We start from the raw sequence: 17,364 nt of genomic DNA on the forward strand, positions 1-17,364 counted from the left end.
AGCATTTAGCTACAAAATAGCAGGTCAGCAACTGGAAGCAGTTAATTCCATAAATTATCTGGGAGTACGCATTAGGAGAGATTTAAAATGGAATGATCATATGTAGTTGATCGTCGGTAAAGCAGATGCCAGACTGAGATTCATTGGAAGAATCCTAAGGAAATGCAATCCAAAAACAAAGGAAGTAGGTTACAGTACGCTTGTTCGCCCACTGCTTGAATACTGCTCAACAGTGTGGGATCCGTACCAGAGAGGGTTAATAGAAGAGATAGAGAAAATCCAACGGAGAGCAGCGCGCTTCGTTACATGATCATTTAGTAATCGCGAAAGCGTTACGGAGATGATAGATAAACTCCAGTGGAAGACTCTGCAGGAGAGACGCTCAGTAGCTCGGTACGGGCTTTTGTTAATGTTTCGAGGACATACCTTCACCGTAGAGTCAAGCAGTATATTGCTCCCTCCTACGTATATCTCGTGAAGAGACCATGAGGATAAAATCAGAGATATTAGAGCCCACACAGAAGCATACCGACAATCCTGCTTTCCACGAACAGTACGAGACTGGAATTGAAGGGAGATCCGATAGAGGTACTCAGGGTATCCTCCGCCACACACCGTCAGGTAGCTTGCGGAGTATGGATGTAGATGTAGTTCTAAGTTCTAGGGGACTTATGACCTCAGAAGTTAAGTCCCATGGTGCCCAGAGCCATTTGAACCATTTGAACAACATATGAATTCGCTCGGGGCGCTGGCCCAGGGCGATCGCGGCCTCTAGCGCCCCAGGGGCACAGTCTAGACGAGCGTGACTTAAACCCATAGGGCATACATAGTATGCACCATCACTTTTCAGTTCCACCAGTGGAGGAATCGAACGCTTCTTATACTTCCGGGCGGGCATGTAAGTACCCTCATCCCTCCACATTTTTTGTCATATTTTCATCAGTTTTACGTGTTTTCCATGAACTTTTGTAATTTTACCAATTTCTCCGTAACTTCGACGCATTTTACTGAGTTACTTGACGTCCAAATTACGACTGCCTACGAACTGTCATATCAGTAAAACATCTCATCGTGTTGATCCCGTGATGCTATCAGCCAATGACACTGCAGCACGGTTCTCAATTACCGTATCATTGCTAAACCACCCCCTCTATTACTTTGTGAGGGTCATATACATGTGGACATCTTGCGAACCCTGTTACACTGCCTACATCACATGACAAATACTGTTTCTTTGTGCAGGAAACAACCATCAGCAGAGAGGAGGTGTAAAAACTACGTTCCTTAGCTGATATACTTTTATTAAATTCTGTAGGTTTTCATTACGATGGGAGTCACAAAGGCTCTTATATACGCAGGACAAAGTTGGAGATTCAAAGATCTAGTACTCTGTCCCCTATTTCGAAACGAACTACCCCTTCGTTGAAACTGTCGCCTAAGGATCCCGAACAAAACTCTAGATGGCTTCTTTCTAGGCCTCTCGTAACTCTTCCTCTATCTTTAACCAACCCTCCCAACTACTTAAATCTAACTAACCCAAGGACATCACACACATCCATGCCTGAGGCAGGATTCGAACCTGCGACCTAGTGCTGCCGCGGTTCCAGACTATAGCGCCTAGAACCGCTCGGCCACTCCGGCCGGCGAACTGATCAGAAGTAGGAGAGTACTGTACTCGTTACAACCTAAGTCTCATGAAGAAACAGAATGAGCTGTGTTCCACATAATCTATACACTTCGGTATTTTGCTTTTGCAAAGAGCATGACAAGTTTTCCAAACTTGTACTGCCTAACGCTAGTGATATGGACTGGTATTCTCACTCCTATACTGTAACCGCCATTCTGTGAAGACTGTTGCATATAAGTCTTACTGACGTGACCCGTCCAATTACACATGATCTCTTTAGATGCTTGCATGTTGAGGAGCTTAGCACTGCTTATTGGTCTATACTAGATATGAAATGTTCAAATGTGTGTGACTTCCTAAGGGACCAAACTGCTGAGGTCATCGGTCCCTAGACTTACCCGCTACTTAAACTAACTTAAGATAACTTATGCTAAGAACAACACACAGGCCCATGCCCGAGGGAGGACTTGAATCTCCGGCGAGAGGACCGTGCTACTAGATATGGGCCCGGTACATTTGAGAGTATTGTGATGATATAACAGACGATTAAAAAGAACAATAAACGTATGATTTATGCATAGCGGAATGACTTCGAAACATTTTACGTAAATATCTTGTGCTATCAATTCTGTAGAACTGTTTTAGTGTTTGGATTCCATGCCAAGAAGGTACGGGAAGAGAGAAATGATCGTAGAACATAAACACACATTCCTCGGCCTACACGGATCTGCATTTAAGCCATACTATAACGTTAAAGCAGTGTGGTTTCCAGTGTATTAGTCGCGTGGAATGAAATGCTGTTAATACTCCAATGCAGGAAATGTATCTGGAACACATGACATGCAGTCACCCTGCAAGTTTTCCATCCCACTCGCTATGGTGAAAAGCTTTTAGATGATAAAACTACTACCTTCAACACCAAAGGAAAAAATACATAGTTTTTTGTGATCCATGCATTATATGGCTTCCCAGGGGTATATAACGCCCATTGTTCACATCCGATTACAGTTCAGAAATTGTGCTATGCCCGTATCAGTCCTATAAAATAATCGTCAGCAACGGAAAATGCATGAAACAACGACATTTTATGAGGAACTAGACAAAGGCATAGCAGCGGTGTTTGACGTGTGGAATTCCATGCCATGCTGCTCTGACCACGTGAACTGAACACAGTATCTTCCATTCATGACATCTGTCAAGCAATGTATACACAGGGATCGAAGTAACTCACAAACCGCTGTCACTAACTTAGAATCATTGTAGTTACGAAACTGAAGACTCGATTTATGTCCAAGATGTGGCAGGGGATGAAGTGCTTCACATACATCTTCGTTTGTCTAGAGAGAACATGAAGTTGTATAGGAGTCGAACGCAGGCTATACCACGTATCTGGTACATCCCCGGAGAACAACCTTGCAGTGACTGTTCTGTAAGATATCGGTTAGCTGACAACGCATGACTGTCTTTGGTAGAGAGTACAGAGAAACACATTACAAAAACTTCTCTTAGAGTTTCAAACACGTGAACAGTCTTGCACAGGGTCAAACATGCGATCCATTCTGTAGTTGTATTTGTAACCCCGAAGCTGCTATACAATGCTATTTAACTAAGGACACTTAATAAAAATCTATAAGGTGGATGTTGGTACCTTTGGGGTTACATCTCGACTTGTGATCTGACATACATAAATTAATTATTCTACATTTAGTTGTCATGTAAGTTAAACAATCTGTTCCAGCCGCCTTATCACTGTCCACGAAAAATGACTGTTTTCCTGGTTCCGGTGCTTCCATGTCATCTTTTTATGATATTCTTCTCGCTGTCACATGATCACTGCCATGTACAAGAATTTTCCTGCACCAAGCAGACATTTAAGTACTCCCTCATTATCCCTCAGTTCCCCAGAATTTTGGGGTATTTCCCCTCAATTTTTACGTACTTTCCCTCAGTTAACGTAATTGTATCGATTTTATGTCACTTCTGCTCATGTGATCATGACATCACTTCTCGCCATGTATTCTAAAATTGCTTGTAAATCTAGTACAGTTGTCAATACGTAGCACAACTGCGCTATGTATTGACAAATGTGATGCAGAACACAACAGGTAATAAGCTCTTGAGGGCGGATTTTTTTTATGTGATGAGAGAATACTTATTGTAAATGTACTGTCACAGGGCTTTCACAACAAGTAACGATACTTTAGCGATTTGAAAAAGCGTGTGTGGCCCGATTTCTTCTGTTTTCGAAAATAACTCGATAAAAGGGAGAACTCTACGTTTCACGTCAGAAAATCGAGGTTTGTGGTCAACAACATCCCTGTCTCAGATTGGGTAAACTGGATTTTTCAAAATAGGGCGAGTCTACATTGGGATGGAGTGGCATTTGTAACTGTACACCCAAGCTGCGCCTGCATGGGCGTGAGGCTTCGGTCGACCGGAAGTCACCCGTAAGTTTAGCCTGTGAGGGGTGGGTGGCTGCTTTCCGTGGCCGCAGGAAGAAGTCCAAGCGCCAACGCTCTTTGGATGAAAACAGGATGGCGCCCCTCCACGCCCACACCAACGTGGTGACCAGACCAAAAGTTCTACTGTCACCTCCGTAAACATGTTAGTTTTTTTTTTTTTTAATCAGGCGTCGCAGGATGCGGGCTGTGATGTTGTCCATGCGTCTGGGTAAGATTACTCATTAACATGGTCCATCGGGAGATAGAAGTTGTCGAAAACGATTGAAGGGTAGCGGTTGTAAGGGCAGAGGAAAAAAAGTGCCTAGGCAAGAGCCAAGGGAAAAAAACCTCTGCGACAGTAGGACGGGTAGTAAGGGCAGTAGCGGCTTGCTATCTGCGACAGTGCATGCAAGGTGTGGTTGTGTTAGTTCGAGGTATCGTGCATCGTTACCTTTGTCGTTGTTGGAGCTTGTTGCGGCGCTTGCTGCAGTTGCTGCGTCCCTGCAACAGTTCAAGGTCGTTGTAGATTAGTGGGCGATCGGTCATAGATCGGCTCACAGGCGGTATAGGGGGGTGTGTGTGGCTGGTTTGCGTGCTGTGTACAGTACGGTTTCCCTGCGGTTGCCTGATTTTCGGCTGGTTGCACATCTGGGTTCCCAGTAATAACTGTGTTGCAGGGGCTCGCCAGTACTGTCGTGTTAGCGTTCTATGGACCATAGATGTTTAGTTCCTAGCCAGTAATGTCTTTGGTCTGTTATGCTTCCATCTATGGTTGTGGTCGTAGTTACCCAGAGAAAGAATAAACGGGTTGCGCGAGTGTCTCGTGTTATTGTACAGTCGTGTGGAGAGTTTTTGGAATACCTGCAAGATGGTATCTAGCTGGTATTCCCGGTGAAGGTCCGCGATGCGTGTGTAGCGCGGAGCGTTGCTTATCATTTTGAGCAGTTTGTTCTGCATGAGCTGCAGACGGCGCAGGCGAGTTGGCGCAGCGTGTCCCCAGACAGGGGCTGCGTACGTCATCAGGGATCTAATAAGTGTCATGTACATGGACCTAGACACCCTCCTGTTCAGTGTGCTACGCCTGTTAAGCATAGGGTAGAGTTGTTTGAGCCTCGCGTTAGCTTTGTTGGTCACGTGTTGGATGTGGCCCCCCCAGAGTAGTTTCCTGTCCAGCCAGACACCGAGGTATTTGACCTTCTCGCGGAAACGTATTGGGCGTGTGTGTAGTGTTATTGGGTTGCAGTACTGGTGTTTGCGCAGTTGCTTCGGTCTCCTAGTGAACAGAACGGCCTCGCACTTGTCGACGTTTACTCTAACACGCCATTTCACCAGCCAAGGCTCCGCCGTTCTGAATGCAGTCTGTAGTCGTGAGTTAATGTTAGACGGCTTCCAATCTTGCGCGAGGATGGCAGTGTCATCCGCGTAGATTGGTACCGTCGTGTTATGTGTAGCTGGGAGGTCGTTAATGTAGAGGTTAAACAGTAAGGGCCCTAGGATACTTCCTTGGGGTACTCCTGCCTGTATACCATGTCGTGTCACCGAGCGAGGTGGCGCAGTGGTTAGCACACTGGACTCGCATTCGGGAGGACGACGGTTCAATCCCGTCTCCAGCCATCCTGATTTAGGTTTTCCGTGATTTCCCTAAATCGTTTCAGGCAAATGCCGGGATGGTTCCTTTGAAAGGGCACGGCCGATTTCCTTCCCAATCCTTCCCTAACCCGAGCTTGCGCTCCGTCTCTAATGACCTCGTTGTCGACGGGACGTTAAACACTAACCACCACCACCACCATGTCGTGTCGATTGTTTGCCCTGCACGTCGGTGTTGAAACTCCTGTCCGTGAGATAAGAGTGTACGAGACGTACGAGCCCGTCGGGGAACCCTGCGTCACTAAGTTTGCGTATCAGGCCGTTGTGCCATAGACGATCGAAAGCCTTTTCGATGTCCAGGAACACCGCCCCAGTTGCCTTGTTTGTGTTGTATCCGTGTGTTATGTATTCAACGACGCGAAGGAGTTGTGTTGTTGAGTGGTGATTCCTGAAACCGAATTGCTCCGGTCTCAGGGTGTCATTTGTGATGCAATGCCTGGTGAGTCGTTTAAGTATTACCTCCTCAACGATCTTGCTGTGCGCGCTCAGCAGACTGATGGGTCGGTAATTTTGTGGGAGGGAGTGGTCTTTCCCCGGCTTCCTGAACATCAGGCCCTTGGCCGTCTTCCAAAAGGCGGGGAAGTGTTGGTGCTTGAGTATGGCATTGTTTCTTTGGATGAGTGAGCAGCTAAGTGACCGGGATGCTGGGTGAGCGGCGACAGAAGCAGACGCTTATTTTTCGTGAGAAGATTCAATATGACGGGTGTTTGCACTAGACGATTAATCCCTCCATGTAAATTGATCGATTGACTGCTTGGTGACAGTCTCTCCGACCACTGACACTCGGTAGGGTCGGCATGGGGATGCTGGGCGACGGGCGTGCAGCTGCCGAAGCACGTGGAGGTCTGTGTATTGACAGGCGTCCGCGTGACGACGCAGCCGCGGCTCTCAGCAGTAGGTGGACGCTGCCTCCTTTGTGATTACGAGTTTGTGTGATCTGATATGTTTAGTGAAAATGTTGTAGTGCAGGAGGCCATTTCCGTTGTGAAACGTTGGCGCATACAAGATCTCGGATATATTTCGCACTACTATCTATTTGTGGCGGAAATTTCATTACTTGATTTGCATAATGTTTGCATGTGATATTCAAACGTTGAAAAATTATTTTATTATGAAAAGGCATCATCGTAAGGTGGAGGTGAGTATTTTAAACGGTCTATTTGACTCCTGTTAATTGTTAAACAATTCAAATTGGTCATTTCCCTCTATTTTTGATATCGAAATTGGGTCAGCTCTCTCTTTGTCCCGAGCATTAGTCAGTAGGCTCACAGTATTCTGAGGAGAGATGAAAACCTTCGTTTGCATGTTTGGAACCTTGGTTCACTCACACAAACGGGAAGCAGCCTCTTGACAGAGTCAGAGACAGGAAGAGGGTCTGGAATTATCCGATCAACAGAATGTAGCCTCTTGATGCTTTGTTTGGGGCCGCGTTGTGCACTAGCTCAGTTGGTCCCTGCATGTCAAGGTGAGCACACATGCGAAAAATTCTCAACAAGACAACGCATCCAATGTGCAGCAGTGTAATTATGTAATTAGAACAAGTAGTTGCTCGACAGGGTAATATTTGCACCTTCCACACCAACAGCTCTGCACAGACTGAGCGATTTTTCCGCCAATTTTATCCATGATAGGGGAGTTGGAAGTGGGCTAATGGAGAAGAGAGCTGGGGGGTTTTCCAGGAAGAGGAATGCTAATTAAATGGGCATTTTGTAAAATTATTCAATTAATTTGATGTCAAAAGTCTGCTTGTATCAGTGAGGGGGGAGGAGGAGGTGTGGGGACAGAGGGACAGATTATCCCCAGGGGGTCATAAATCAACCCCCAGGGGGTCATAAGTCAGTTAGCACAGCAATAAGTTTGCCCCTGAATCTATGCTTGCCCCTGAATGTATGTAACTTGCAATGTGGGTGACACCCCTGTTACCCTACTGCTGACAGGTACAGGGATTAGTTAACACAAAACCGTTGTGTCGAGTCTGAAAGCCATAACATCCAAATCCCCCAAAAATAGTCACAAAATATATCTATATAAGAAAGCAGATTAAAATTCTCTTGGTGCCTTTCTAAGGAACAGTCTTCACTCTTCTAAATTAAATATGTAAGCTTAAACCGGAAGCTCCTTCAGCTCGAAGAAATACCATCAATGGCAATTGAGAGATTTATCCCAAATAAATTAATAAGAGATGGCATGGATCCTCGATGGTATACAAGATAGGTTAGTAGACCGTATGGAATATACGAAAAAACTATGCCAAATTTAAAAGAACGCAAAATCTCCACGACTGACGATATTTTACTGAAGCTCGGAATTTAGCGCGAGCTTGAATGCGAGATACTTGTAATAGTGCCCACAACAGAACACCGTCTCGGTATCTCGCAGAAAATCCAGAGAGATTCTGCTCGTATGTAAAGTACTCCAGTAGCAAGACACAATCATTGACTTCACTGCTGGTAGCAATGGTCATCTTACCGTTGGGAGCGCCACTGAAGCAGTGTCGCTAATCACGGTTTCCCGGAATTCCTTCTCCAGAGAGGACAAGGTAAAAAGTCCAGATTTCGAATCAAGAACAGCTGCCAACATGAGTAACTTAGAAGTAGGTATTCGTGTAGCGAAGGAGCTTAACTCAATACAGCCTAGTCTCCCGGTTCAGACCAATTAGGGTCCGCTCAGAGTATGCTAATATATAATTACTCCATACCTAGCAATCAAATACAACCGCTGGCTCGGAGAATGATGCGTATCTAAGAAAAGGAAAGTTGCACGGGTCACACCAATACTCCAGAAACAAAATAGGAATAATCCACTGACTTTTAGACCGATATCGCTAACGTCGATCTGCAATAGGATTTTGGAACAAAAATTGTGTTCGAAAATCATGAATTACGTCGAAGAAAATGATCTATTGACACACAGCCGGCATCGATTCATAAAAAATGGTTCTTGTGAAACACTAACTCCTTATTCACACGAAGCAACGAGTGTTATTGACATAGAGTCTCAGACTGATCCTATATTTCAAGATTTCCAGAAGGTTTTTGACATCGTTCCACGCGAGATACTTCTGATCAGATTGAGTGCCTGTGGAGTCTCGTCTCAGATATGTGACTGGTTCATGATTTCTTATCAGAAAGATCACATTTAGTAGTAAACGGCAGGCAGTCATCGAGTGAAACATTCCTCTCGGGAATGTTATAGGGCCTCTGCTGGTCCTAATCTATATGTAAAATTTAGGAGCTTACCTGAACAGCCCTCTGAATTTTTTATGAATGATGCTGTCATTTGCAGTCTCGTAAAGTCATTAGAAGACCATCAGCAATTACAAAATGATTTAGACAAGATACGTGTAAGGTGCGAAAAGTGGCAGTTGGCTCTGATTAATGAAAAGTGTGACGTCATCCATATGAGTACTACAATAAATCCTTTAAATTTTTGTTACACGACAAACCACGCAAATCTAAAGGCTGCAAATTCAACTAAGCACCTAGACATTCAATTACGAATAACTTAAATTAGAGTGATCATGGTGTGGGTTCCTGTAGTCATGTCCTAGTTCATGAACCACGGGCAACGTATGAGTGGCCAAGTAAGTGGGCCCGACAGTCAGGATACCAGTTACTTTGGAATAAGGCTGGGCATCTCGGACATATTCTGAGTCGTGGTCACCTTTGTGCTCATACGGCAAAGACTACCAAATCCACCGGTTAGTCCCTCAGCCGTTAGGGGTAATACCCAATGGGACTCGGGGCAAGTAAGGCTAGCAACCTGCTTCCCCGATACTTTAAATATGGTGCTGGCAACAATCAGAGCAAAATGCCTCGGACCCTTGGAGGTGACGGAGTCCCACCTCTAACTGACAAACCACGGACTCCTAAGATACGACTTGGCAAACAAATGGTAATGAGATGGGGAACTATTAATATCAATGGGGGCTATTCTGGGAAGAAGGTAGAGCTGGCAGAGGCTGCAAGTAAGATGGGGCTGGACGTTTTAGCTGTTAGTGACATTTGGTAAGGGGTGAGAAAGAAGAGGAAGTGGGAGAATACAAGGTCTACCTGTCAGGAGTCAAAGCAGGAATAGCACAATGGGGTGTAGGGCTTTACATCAGGAAAGAAATGGAATCCAGCGTAGTTGCAGTAAGGTATGTAAACGAACGACTGATGTGTATAGATTTGACAGTGTCTAGCAAGAAAATTAGGATTGTGTCAGTATATTCGCATTGTGAAGGGACAGATCAAGATAAGATGGATAGTTTTTATGAGGCATTCAGTGATGTAGTTGTTAGAGTAAAGGACAAGGACAGTATTCTGCTCATGGGTGATTTTAATGCCAGGATTGGAAATCGAACAGAAGGGTATGAAAAGGTTATGGGTAAATTTGGAGAGGATATGGAGGCCAACAGGAACGGGAAACAACTCTTGGATTTCTATGCCAGTATGGGCTCAGTAATCATAAACTCATTTCTTTAAACATAAGAACATTCACCGGTGTACTTGGGAAGGCAGGGGAACCAGATCTGTCACTGACTATATAATAACAGATCAGGAATTCAGGAAGGCTGTGAGGGACACACGTGTATTCAGGGGATTCTTTGATGACACTGATCATTATTTAATCTGCAGTGAAATTGGGATTGTGAGGCCGAAAGTGCAGGAGGTCAGGTCCATATGTAGGAGGATAAGAGTGGAGAAACTTCAGGATAAGGAAATCAGGCACAAGTACATAACAGCGATCTCAAAAAGGTACCAGTTAGTTGAATGTAGTCAATTACAGTCATTGGAAACGAATGGACAAGGTACAGGGACACAGTACTAGAAGTGGCTAAAGAATGTCTTGGAACAGTAGTGTGTAAAAGTAGGATGAAGCAAACAGCTTGGTGGAATGGCACAGTCAAGGCAGCATGTAAAAGGAAAAAGAGGGCGTATCAAAAATGGCTACATACTAGAACTCAGGTAGACTGAGAAAGTTATGTTGAAGAAAGAAACAAAGCCAAACAGATAATTGCAGCATCCAAGAAGAAATCTTGGGAAGACTTTGGAAACAGGTTGGAGACTATGGGTCAAGCTGCTGGAAAACCATTCTGGAGTGTAATTAGTAATCTTCGAAAGGGAGGTAAGAAGGGAATGACAAGTATTTTGGACAGGTCAGGAAAACTGCTGGTGAATCCTGTAGATGCCTTGGGCGGATGGAGGGAATATTTTGAAGAGTTTGCTCAATGTAGGTGAAAATACGATCAGTAATGTTTCAGATTTCGAGGTAGAGTGGGATAGGAATGATGATGGAAATAGGATCGCATTTGAGGAAGTGGAGAAAATGGTCAATAGATTGCAGTGCAATAAAGCAGCTAGGGTGGATGAAATTAAGTCGGAACTCATCAAATACAATGGAATGTCAGTTCTTAAATGGCTACACAGGATAATTGAAATGGCATGGGAGTTGGGACAGGTTCCATCAGACTGGACAAAAGCAGTAATCACGCCAATCTTTAAACATGGAAACAGAAAAGATTGTAACAACTACAGAGGTATCTCTTTAATCAGCTTTGTGGGAAAAATCTTCTCAGGCATTGTTGAAAGGACAGTGCGAGTATTAGTTGAGGACCAATTGGATGAAAATCAGTGTGGGTTTAGGCCTCTTAGAGGTTGTCAGGACCAGATCTTTAGCTCACGGCAAATAATGGAGAAGTGTTATGAGTGGAACAGGGAATTGTATCTATGCTTTATAGATCTAGAAAAGGCATATGACTGGGTTCCTAGGAAGAAGTTATTGTCTGTTCTACGAGATTATGGAATAAGAGGCAAACTTTTGCAAGCAAGTAAAGGTCTTTACATGGATAGTCAGGTAGCAGTTAGAGTTGATGGTAAATTTAGTTCATGGTTCAAAGTAGTTTCAGGGGTAAGACAGGGCTGCAACCTGTGTCCACTGTTGTTCATATTATTTATGGATCATATGCTGAAAACAATAGACTAGCTGGGTGAGATCAAGATATGTGAACACAAAATAAGCAGTCTTGCATATGCGGATGACTTAGCTGTGATGGCAGATTCGATTGAAAGTTTGCAAAGTAATATTTCAGAGCTAGATCAGAAATGTAAGGACTATGGTTTGAAGATTAGCATCTCCAAAACGAAAGTAATGTCAGTGGGAAAGAAATATATACGGATTGAGTGCCAAATAGGAGGAACAAAGTTAGAAGAGGTGGACGGTTTCAAGTACTTAGGATGCATATTCTCACAGGATGGCAACATAGTGAAAGAACTGGAAGCAGGTGTAGCAAAGCTAATGCAGTGAGCGCTCAGCTACGATCTACTCTCTTCTGCAAGAAGGAAGTCAGTACCAAGACTAAATTATCTGTGCACCGTTCAATCTTTCGACCAACTTTGTTGTATAGGAGCGGAAGCTGGGTGGATTCAGGTTACCTTATCAACAAGGCTGAGGTTACGGATATGAAAGTAGCTAGGATGATTGCAGCTACTAGTAGATGGGAACAATGGCAGGAGGGTGTTCACAATGAGGAAATCAAAGAAAAACTGGGAATGAACTCTATAGATGTAGCAGTCAGGGCGAACAGGCTTAGATGGTGGGGTCATGTTACACGCATAGGAGAAGCAAGGTTACCCAAGAGGCTCATGGATTCAGCAGCAGAGGGTAGGAGGAGTCGGGGCAGACCAACAGAAGGTACCTGGATTCGGTTAAGAATTATTTTGAAGTAATAGGTTTAACACCAGAAGAGGCACCAATGTTAGCACTGAATAGGGGATCATGGAGGAATTTTATAGGGGCTATGCTCCAGACTGAACGCTGAAAGGCATAATCAATCTTAAATGATGATGATGATGATGATGATGATGAGAGTGATCACATAGATAATATTGTAGGCAAGGCGAACCTAAGACTGTGTTTCATTACTAGAACACTTGGAAGATGGAACAAATTCAAATGTAACTGCTAAGGTCATCAGTCCCTAAGCTTACACACTACTTAACCTAAATTATCCTGAAGACAAACACACACACACCCATGCGCGAGGGTGGACTCGAACCTCCGCCGGACCAGCCGCAGAGTCCATGACTGCAGCGCCAAAGACCTCTCGGCTAATCCCGCGGGGCGGAAGATGGAACAGCTCTACTAAAGAGGCTGCCTACACTACACTTGTCTGAACTCTTCTGCACGGTATGGGCTCCGTATCAGATAAGATTGATAGAGGACATCAAAAGAGTTCAAAAAGGGTAGCTGTTTTGTATTATCGTGAAACAGGAGAGAGAATGTCACGGGTATGATACGAGGATTGGGAAGGCAATCACTAAAACAAAGGCGTTTTTTGCTGAGGCGAGATCTTTTCACGAAATTTCAGTTACCAACATTTCCCCTCCTTATCGGCAAATATTTTGTTTGCGTCCACCTACAAAGGGAGAAATGATCACCTCAATAAAACAAAGAAAATCAGAGCTCGCTGGGGAAGATTTAAGCGTTCCTTATTGCCGCGTACTGTTCGATAGTGGATCGGTAAAGAAATTGTCTGTAGGTGATTCGATATATTCTCTTCCAGGCACTTCAGTGTAAACTGCGGAGGAGTCTTGTAGATGGACAGTGAAGACTCAATTAGCCAGACTAATTGTTGTCGTAAGTAGTTCGGATAATAAAAAAACCCAGATGAATTTATGAAGAAAAGCGATTTTTGCCTTTTAGGCAATGTTAGGTGTTTATATTTCTAGGAATAATATACAACGTTAGGTGTTTATTTCAAACAAGAAAAACAAATTAAACTTATTAAAATAAACAAAAACCAGTGTTCGTTAAAAGAGTAGATACACGTTTTCATTTTCTTAAAATTACTAAAATATTGCAACCTAAATATGAAATTCGTAATAAAGGCCATGTAGGACAGTCACTATAGTTTAATTAGTTTAATTTTGTGTAAAATATTTGGTGACTGCCGTTTGACGTAAACATTTTTTCAATTATTGCTGCAATAACATGAATTCGTCTGAACGTTTTTTTTTGTTTTTTTTTTTTCGAACAATTTGGAAGCTATTTCCAGGGCTTGAAACACTTCCACACGAGATAGTCCTGCATAATTTCCTGCAGCTACGTTTTCTTCTGTTTCATCTTCCTGTATTTACAGCTGTTCGTTCGCCGAGCGGGGGGGGGGGGGGGGGGGGGCGGATGGTAGTGCGCAGACCAGACAGAGCAGAGCTATTTGCTCAGGGTTAACAATCCGGATAATCGCGAATCCGTATAACTGAGGTCTGGATAAGCGAGTCTCCGCTGTAGACGTACGGGTAAAGAAATTGATCGTTTCCTTTACAAAGCAATTTTCCATCGGTGTCAGGCACAAAAATTATTGTGAACAATTACTTCATTAGCCCATTCGAAACGAGAAAACGTAGTTGACCCCTTAGTCACAAATAATCCTGAGGAAATAGGGAGCATCATGATGGATGCAGGGATCAGTGACAGCAAGGTCATTGTAGCGAGACTGAGGACAATAAACATCCAAATCCACCAAAAACAACCGCAAAGATAAAAGTAAGCTCGATAACTTTCCAAAAACACGAAGATAAAAGTACGCTCGATAACTTTCCAAAAATACAGTCTCCATTCCGTTAAAACTATGTAAACGTCAACCATAAGGAGCTTAAGTTGAAAGAAATAAGAAACATCGATGGCAGCTGAGACATTTATGCCATATAACGAGAGATGCAACTGATCGCCGGTGGTACATAAAACATTTCAGAACACCGCTGCGGAAATAAATCGAGTAGACGACAAACCACAAAATCCAGAGGCTGTAAGTTCAACTAAATAACTAGGGATTACAGCGTTTTATTGGTAGAGCACTTAGAAAATGCAACAAGTGCGCCAAAGAGACTGCCTACATTACACTTGTTCATCCTCTTCTGGACATTTGCTGCGCAGTATGCGATCCGTATCAGACAGGACTGATGGAGGACATCGAATGCGTTCAAAGACTGGCAGCTCGTTTTGTATTATTGCGAAATAGGGGACAGAGTGTTGCGTATATTATACACGAGTTTTGGTGGCAATAATTGAAAAAAAAGGAAGATCTGTTCACGAAATTTCAGCCACTAACTTTCTCCTCTGAATGCGAGAACATCTCATTGATTTCAAACTACACAGGGATAATTTACCATCGTATTAAATAACAGGAATGAGAGGTCGCAGGAAAAGATGTAAGTGTCCGTTTTCCCTTGCGTTGTTCGAGAGTGGAACGGTAGAGATAAGGTCTGAAGAGGGTTCGAGGAAACCTCTGCGAATCACAGATTAGTCTTTTAGACATGCATGTATGGGGAAAGAATCTGGGTCGTGTCCTTAACGAAGAAATTTTCCCGTCGGTGTCAGGCAGGGAGCAAACACCATCTACGGTCAGGCCAAACAGAGCAACCAAGCTCTTTCCACGAAACATCTTTGTACACTGCCGAGCCGTTTCACATTCGTACGAACTGTGCTGTACACGCGCTATGACCCGTTTACCCAGAACGTCGTCCTGCGGCAACGTTACGTACCCACGAACTCAGCGAACCGCCTACCCTGTTGTGTAGGCGCAGCGCTTCTTGCCTCGGCCAGAGTTACATAGCCGTAGTCGTCCACACGCGGTAGCCCAGCTGTGACTCGTGAAATAACTTCTACAAGCTGCTGAATATTTTACAGACGGACACTACAAACAAAGGCTTCAATATTGATAACTTATTGTGCAACCGATAATGGAATCGACTGCTCTTCGTTGTGAACGTAATTGGTCTTTTGTAAGAAATGTACAGGGAGGTCCACTGATGGTGACCGGGTCAGATATCTCACTAAATAAGCATCAAACGATAAATCTACGATGAACGAAACTCGTCTAGCTTGAAGGAGGAAACCGGATGCCGCTATGGTTGGCTCGCTACATGGCGCTGCCATAGGTCAAACGGATATCAACTGTGTGTTTTTAAAAAGGAACCCCCATTTTTTATTACATATTCGTGTAGTGCGCAAAGAAATATGAATGTTTTAGTTGAACCACTTTTTTCGCTTTGTCATAGATGGCGCTGTAATAGTTACAAACGTATACTCAAGTGGTATCACGTAACATTCCACCAGTGCGGACTGTATTGGCTTCGTGATACATTACCCGTGTTAAAATGGACCGTTTACCAATTGCGGAAAAGGTAGATATCGTGTTGATGTATGGCTATTGTGACCAAAATGCCCAACTCGCGTATGCTATGTATGCTGCTCGGTATCATGGGCGACATCATCCAAGTATCCGGACCGCCCGCCGAATAGTTACGTTATTTAAGGAAACAGGATGTGTTCAGCCACACGTGAAACGTCATCCACGACCTGCAACAAATGATGATGCCCAAGTAGGTGTTTTAGGTGCTGTCGCGCCTAATTCGCACATCAATAGCAGACAAATTGCGCGAGAATCTAGAATCCCAAAAACGTCGGTGTTAAGAATGCTACATCAACGTCGATTGCACCCGTACCATATTTCTATGCACCAAGAATTGCATGGCGACGACTCTGAACGTCGTGTACAATTCTGCCACTGGGCACAAGAGAAATTACGGGACGATGACAGATTTTTTGCACGCGTTCTATTTAGTGACGAAGCGTCATTCACCAACAGCGGTAACATAAACCAGCATAATATACACTATTGGGCAACGGAAAATCCACGATGGCTGCAACAAGTGGAACATCGGGCGGTATTATGGGAGGAAAGATAATTGGCCCCCATTTTATAGATGACAATCTAAATGGTGCAATTTATGCTGATTTCCTACGTAATGTTCTACCGATGTTACTACAAGATGTTTCACTGCATGACAGAATGGCGATGTACTTCCTACATGATAGATGTCCGGCACATAGCTCGCTTGCGGTTGAAGCGGCATTGAATAGCATATTTCATGACAAGTGGATTGGTCGTCGAAGCACCATACCATGGCCCGCACGTTCACCGGATCTGACGCCCCGGATTTCTTTCTGTGGAGAACGTTGAAGGATTTTCGCTATCGTGATCCACCGGCAACGCCTGACAGCATGCGTCAGCGCATTGTCAATTCATGTGCGAACATTACGGAAGGCGAACTACTCGTTCTGAGAGGAATGTCATTACACGTATTGCCAAATGCATTGAGGTTGACGTACATCATTTTGAGCATTTATTGCATTAATGTGGTGTTTACAGGTAATCACGCAGAAACAGCATGGGTTCTCAGAAATGATATGTTCAGAAAGGTACATGTATCACATTGGCACAGCCGAAATAAAATGTTCAAACGTACCTACGTTCTGTATTTTAATTTAACGAAACCTACCTGTTACCAACTGTTCGTTTAAAATCGTGAGTCACATGTTTGTGACTATTATAGCACCTTCTATCACAAAGCGAAAAGAGTGGACAACGAAAACATTCATATTTGTTTACGTACTAGGCGAATATTTAATAAAAAGTGGGGTTCCTATTAAAAAAACGTAGTTGATATCCGTTTGACCTATGACAGCGCCATCTAGCGGGCCAACCATAGCGCCATCTGGTTTCCCCCTTCAAGCTAGACAAGTTTCGTTCTTTTAATTTTTTTCGTTTGACGCTTATTTCGTGAGATATTTGGCCCGGTCACGTTCCAAGGACCTCCCTGTATA

Source organism: Schistocerca gregaria, chromosome 4, assembly GCF_023897955.1.
Source record: "Schistocerca gregaria isolate iqSchGreg1 chromosome 4, iqSchGreg1.2, whole genome shotgun sequence".
In the NCBI taxonomy this organism is placed as follows: domain Eukaryota; kingdom Metazoa; phylum Arthropoda; class Insecta; order Orthoptera; family Acrididae; genus Schistocerca; species Schistocerca gregaria.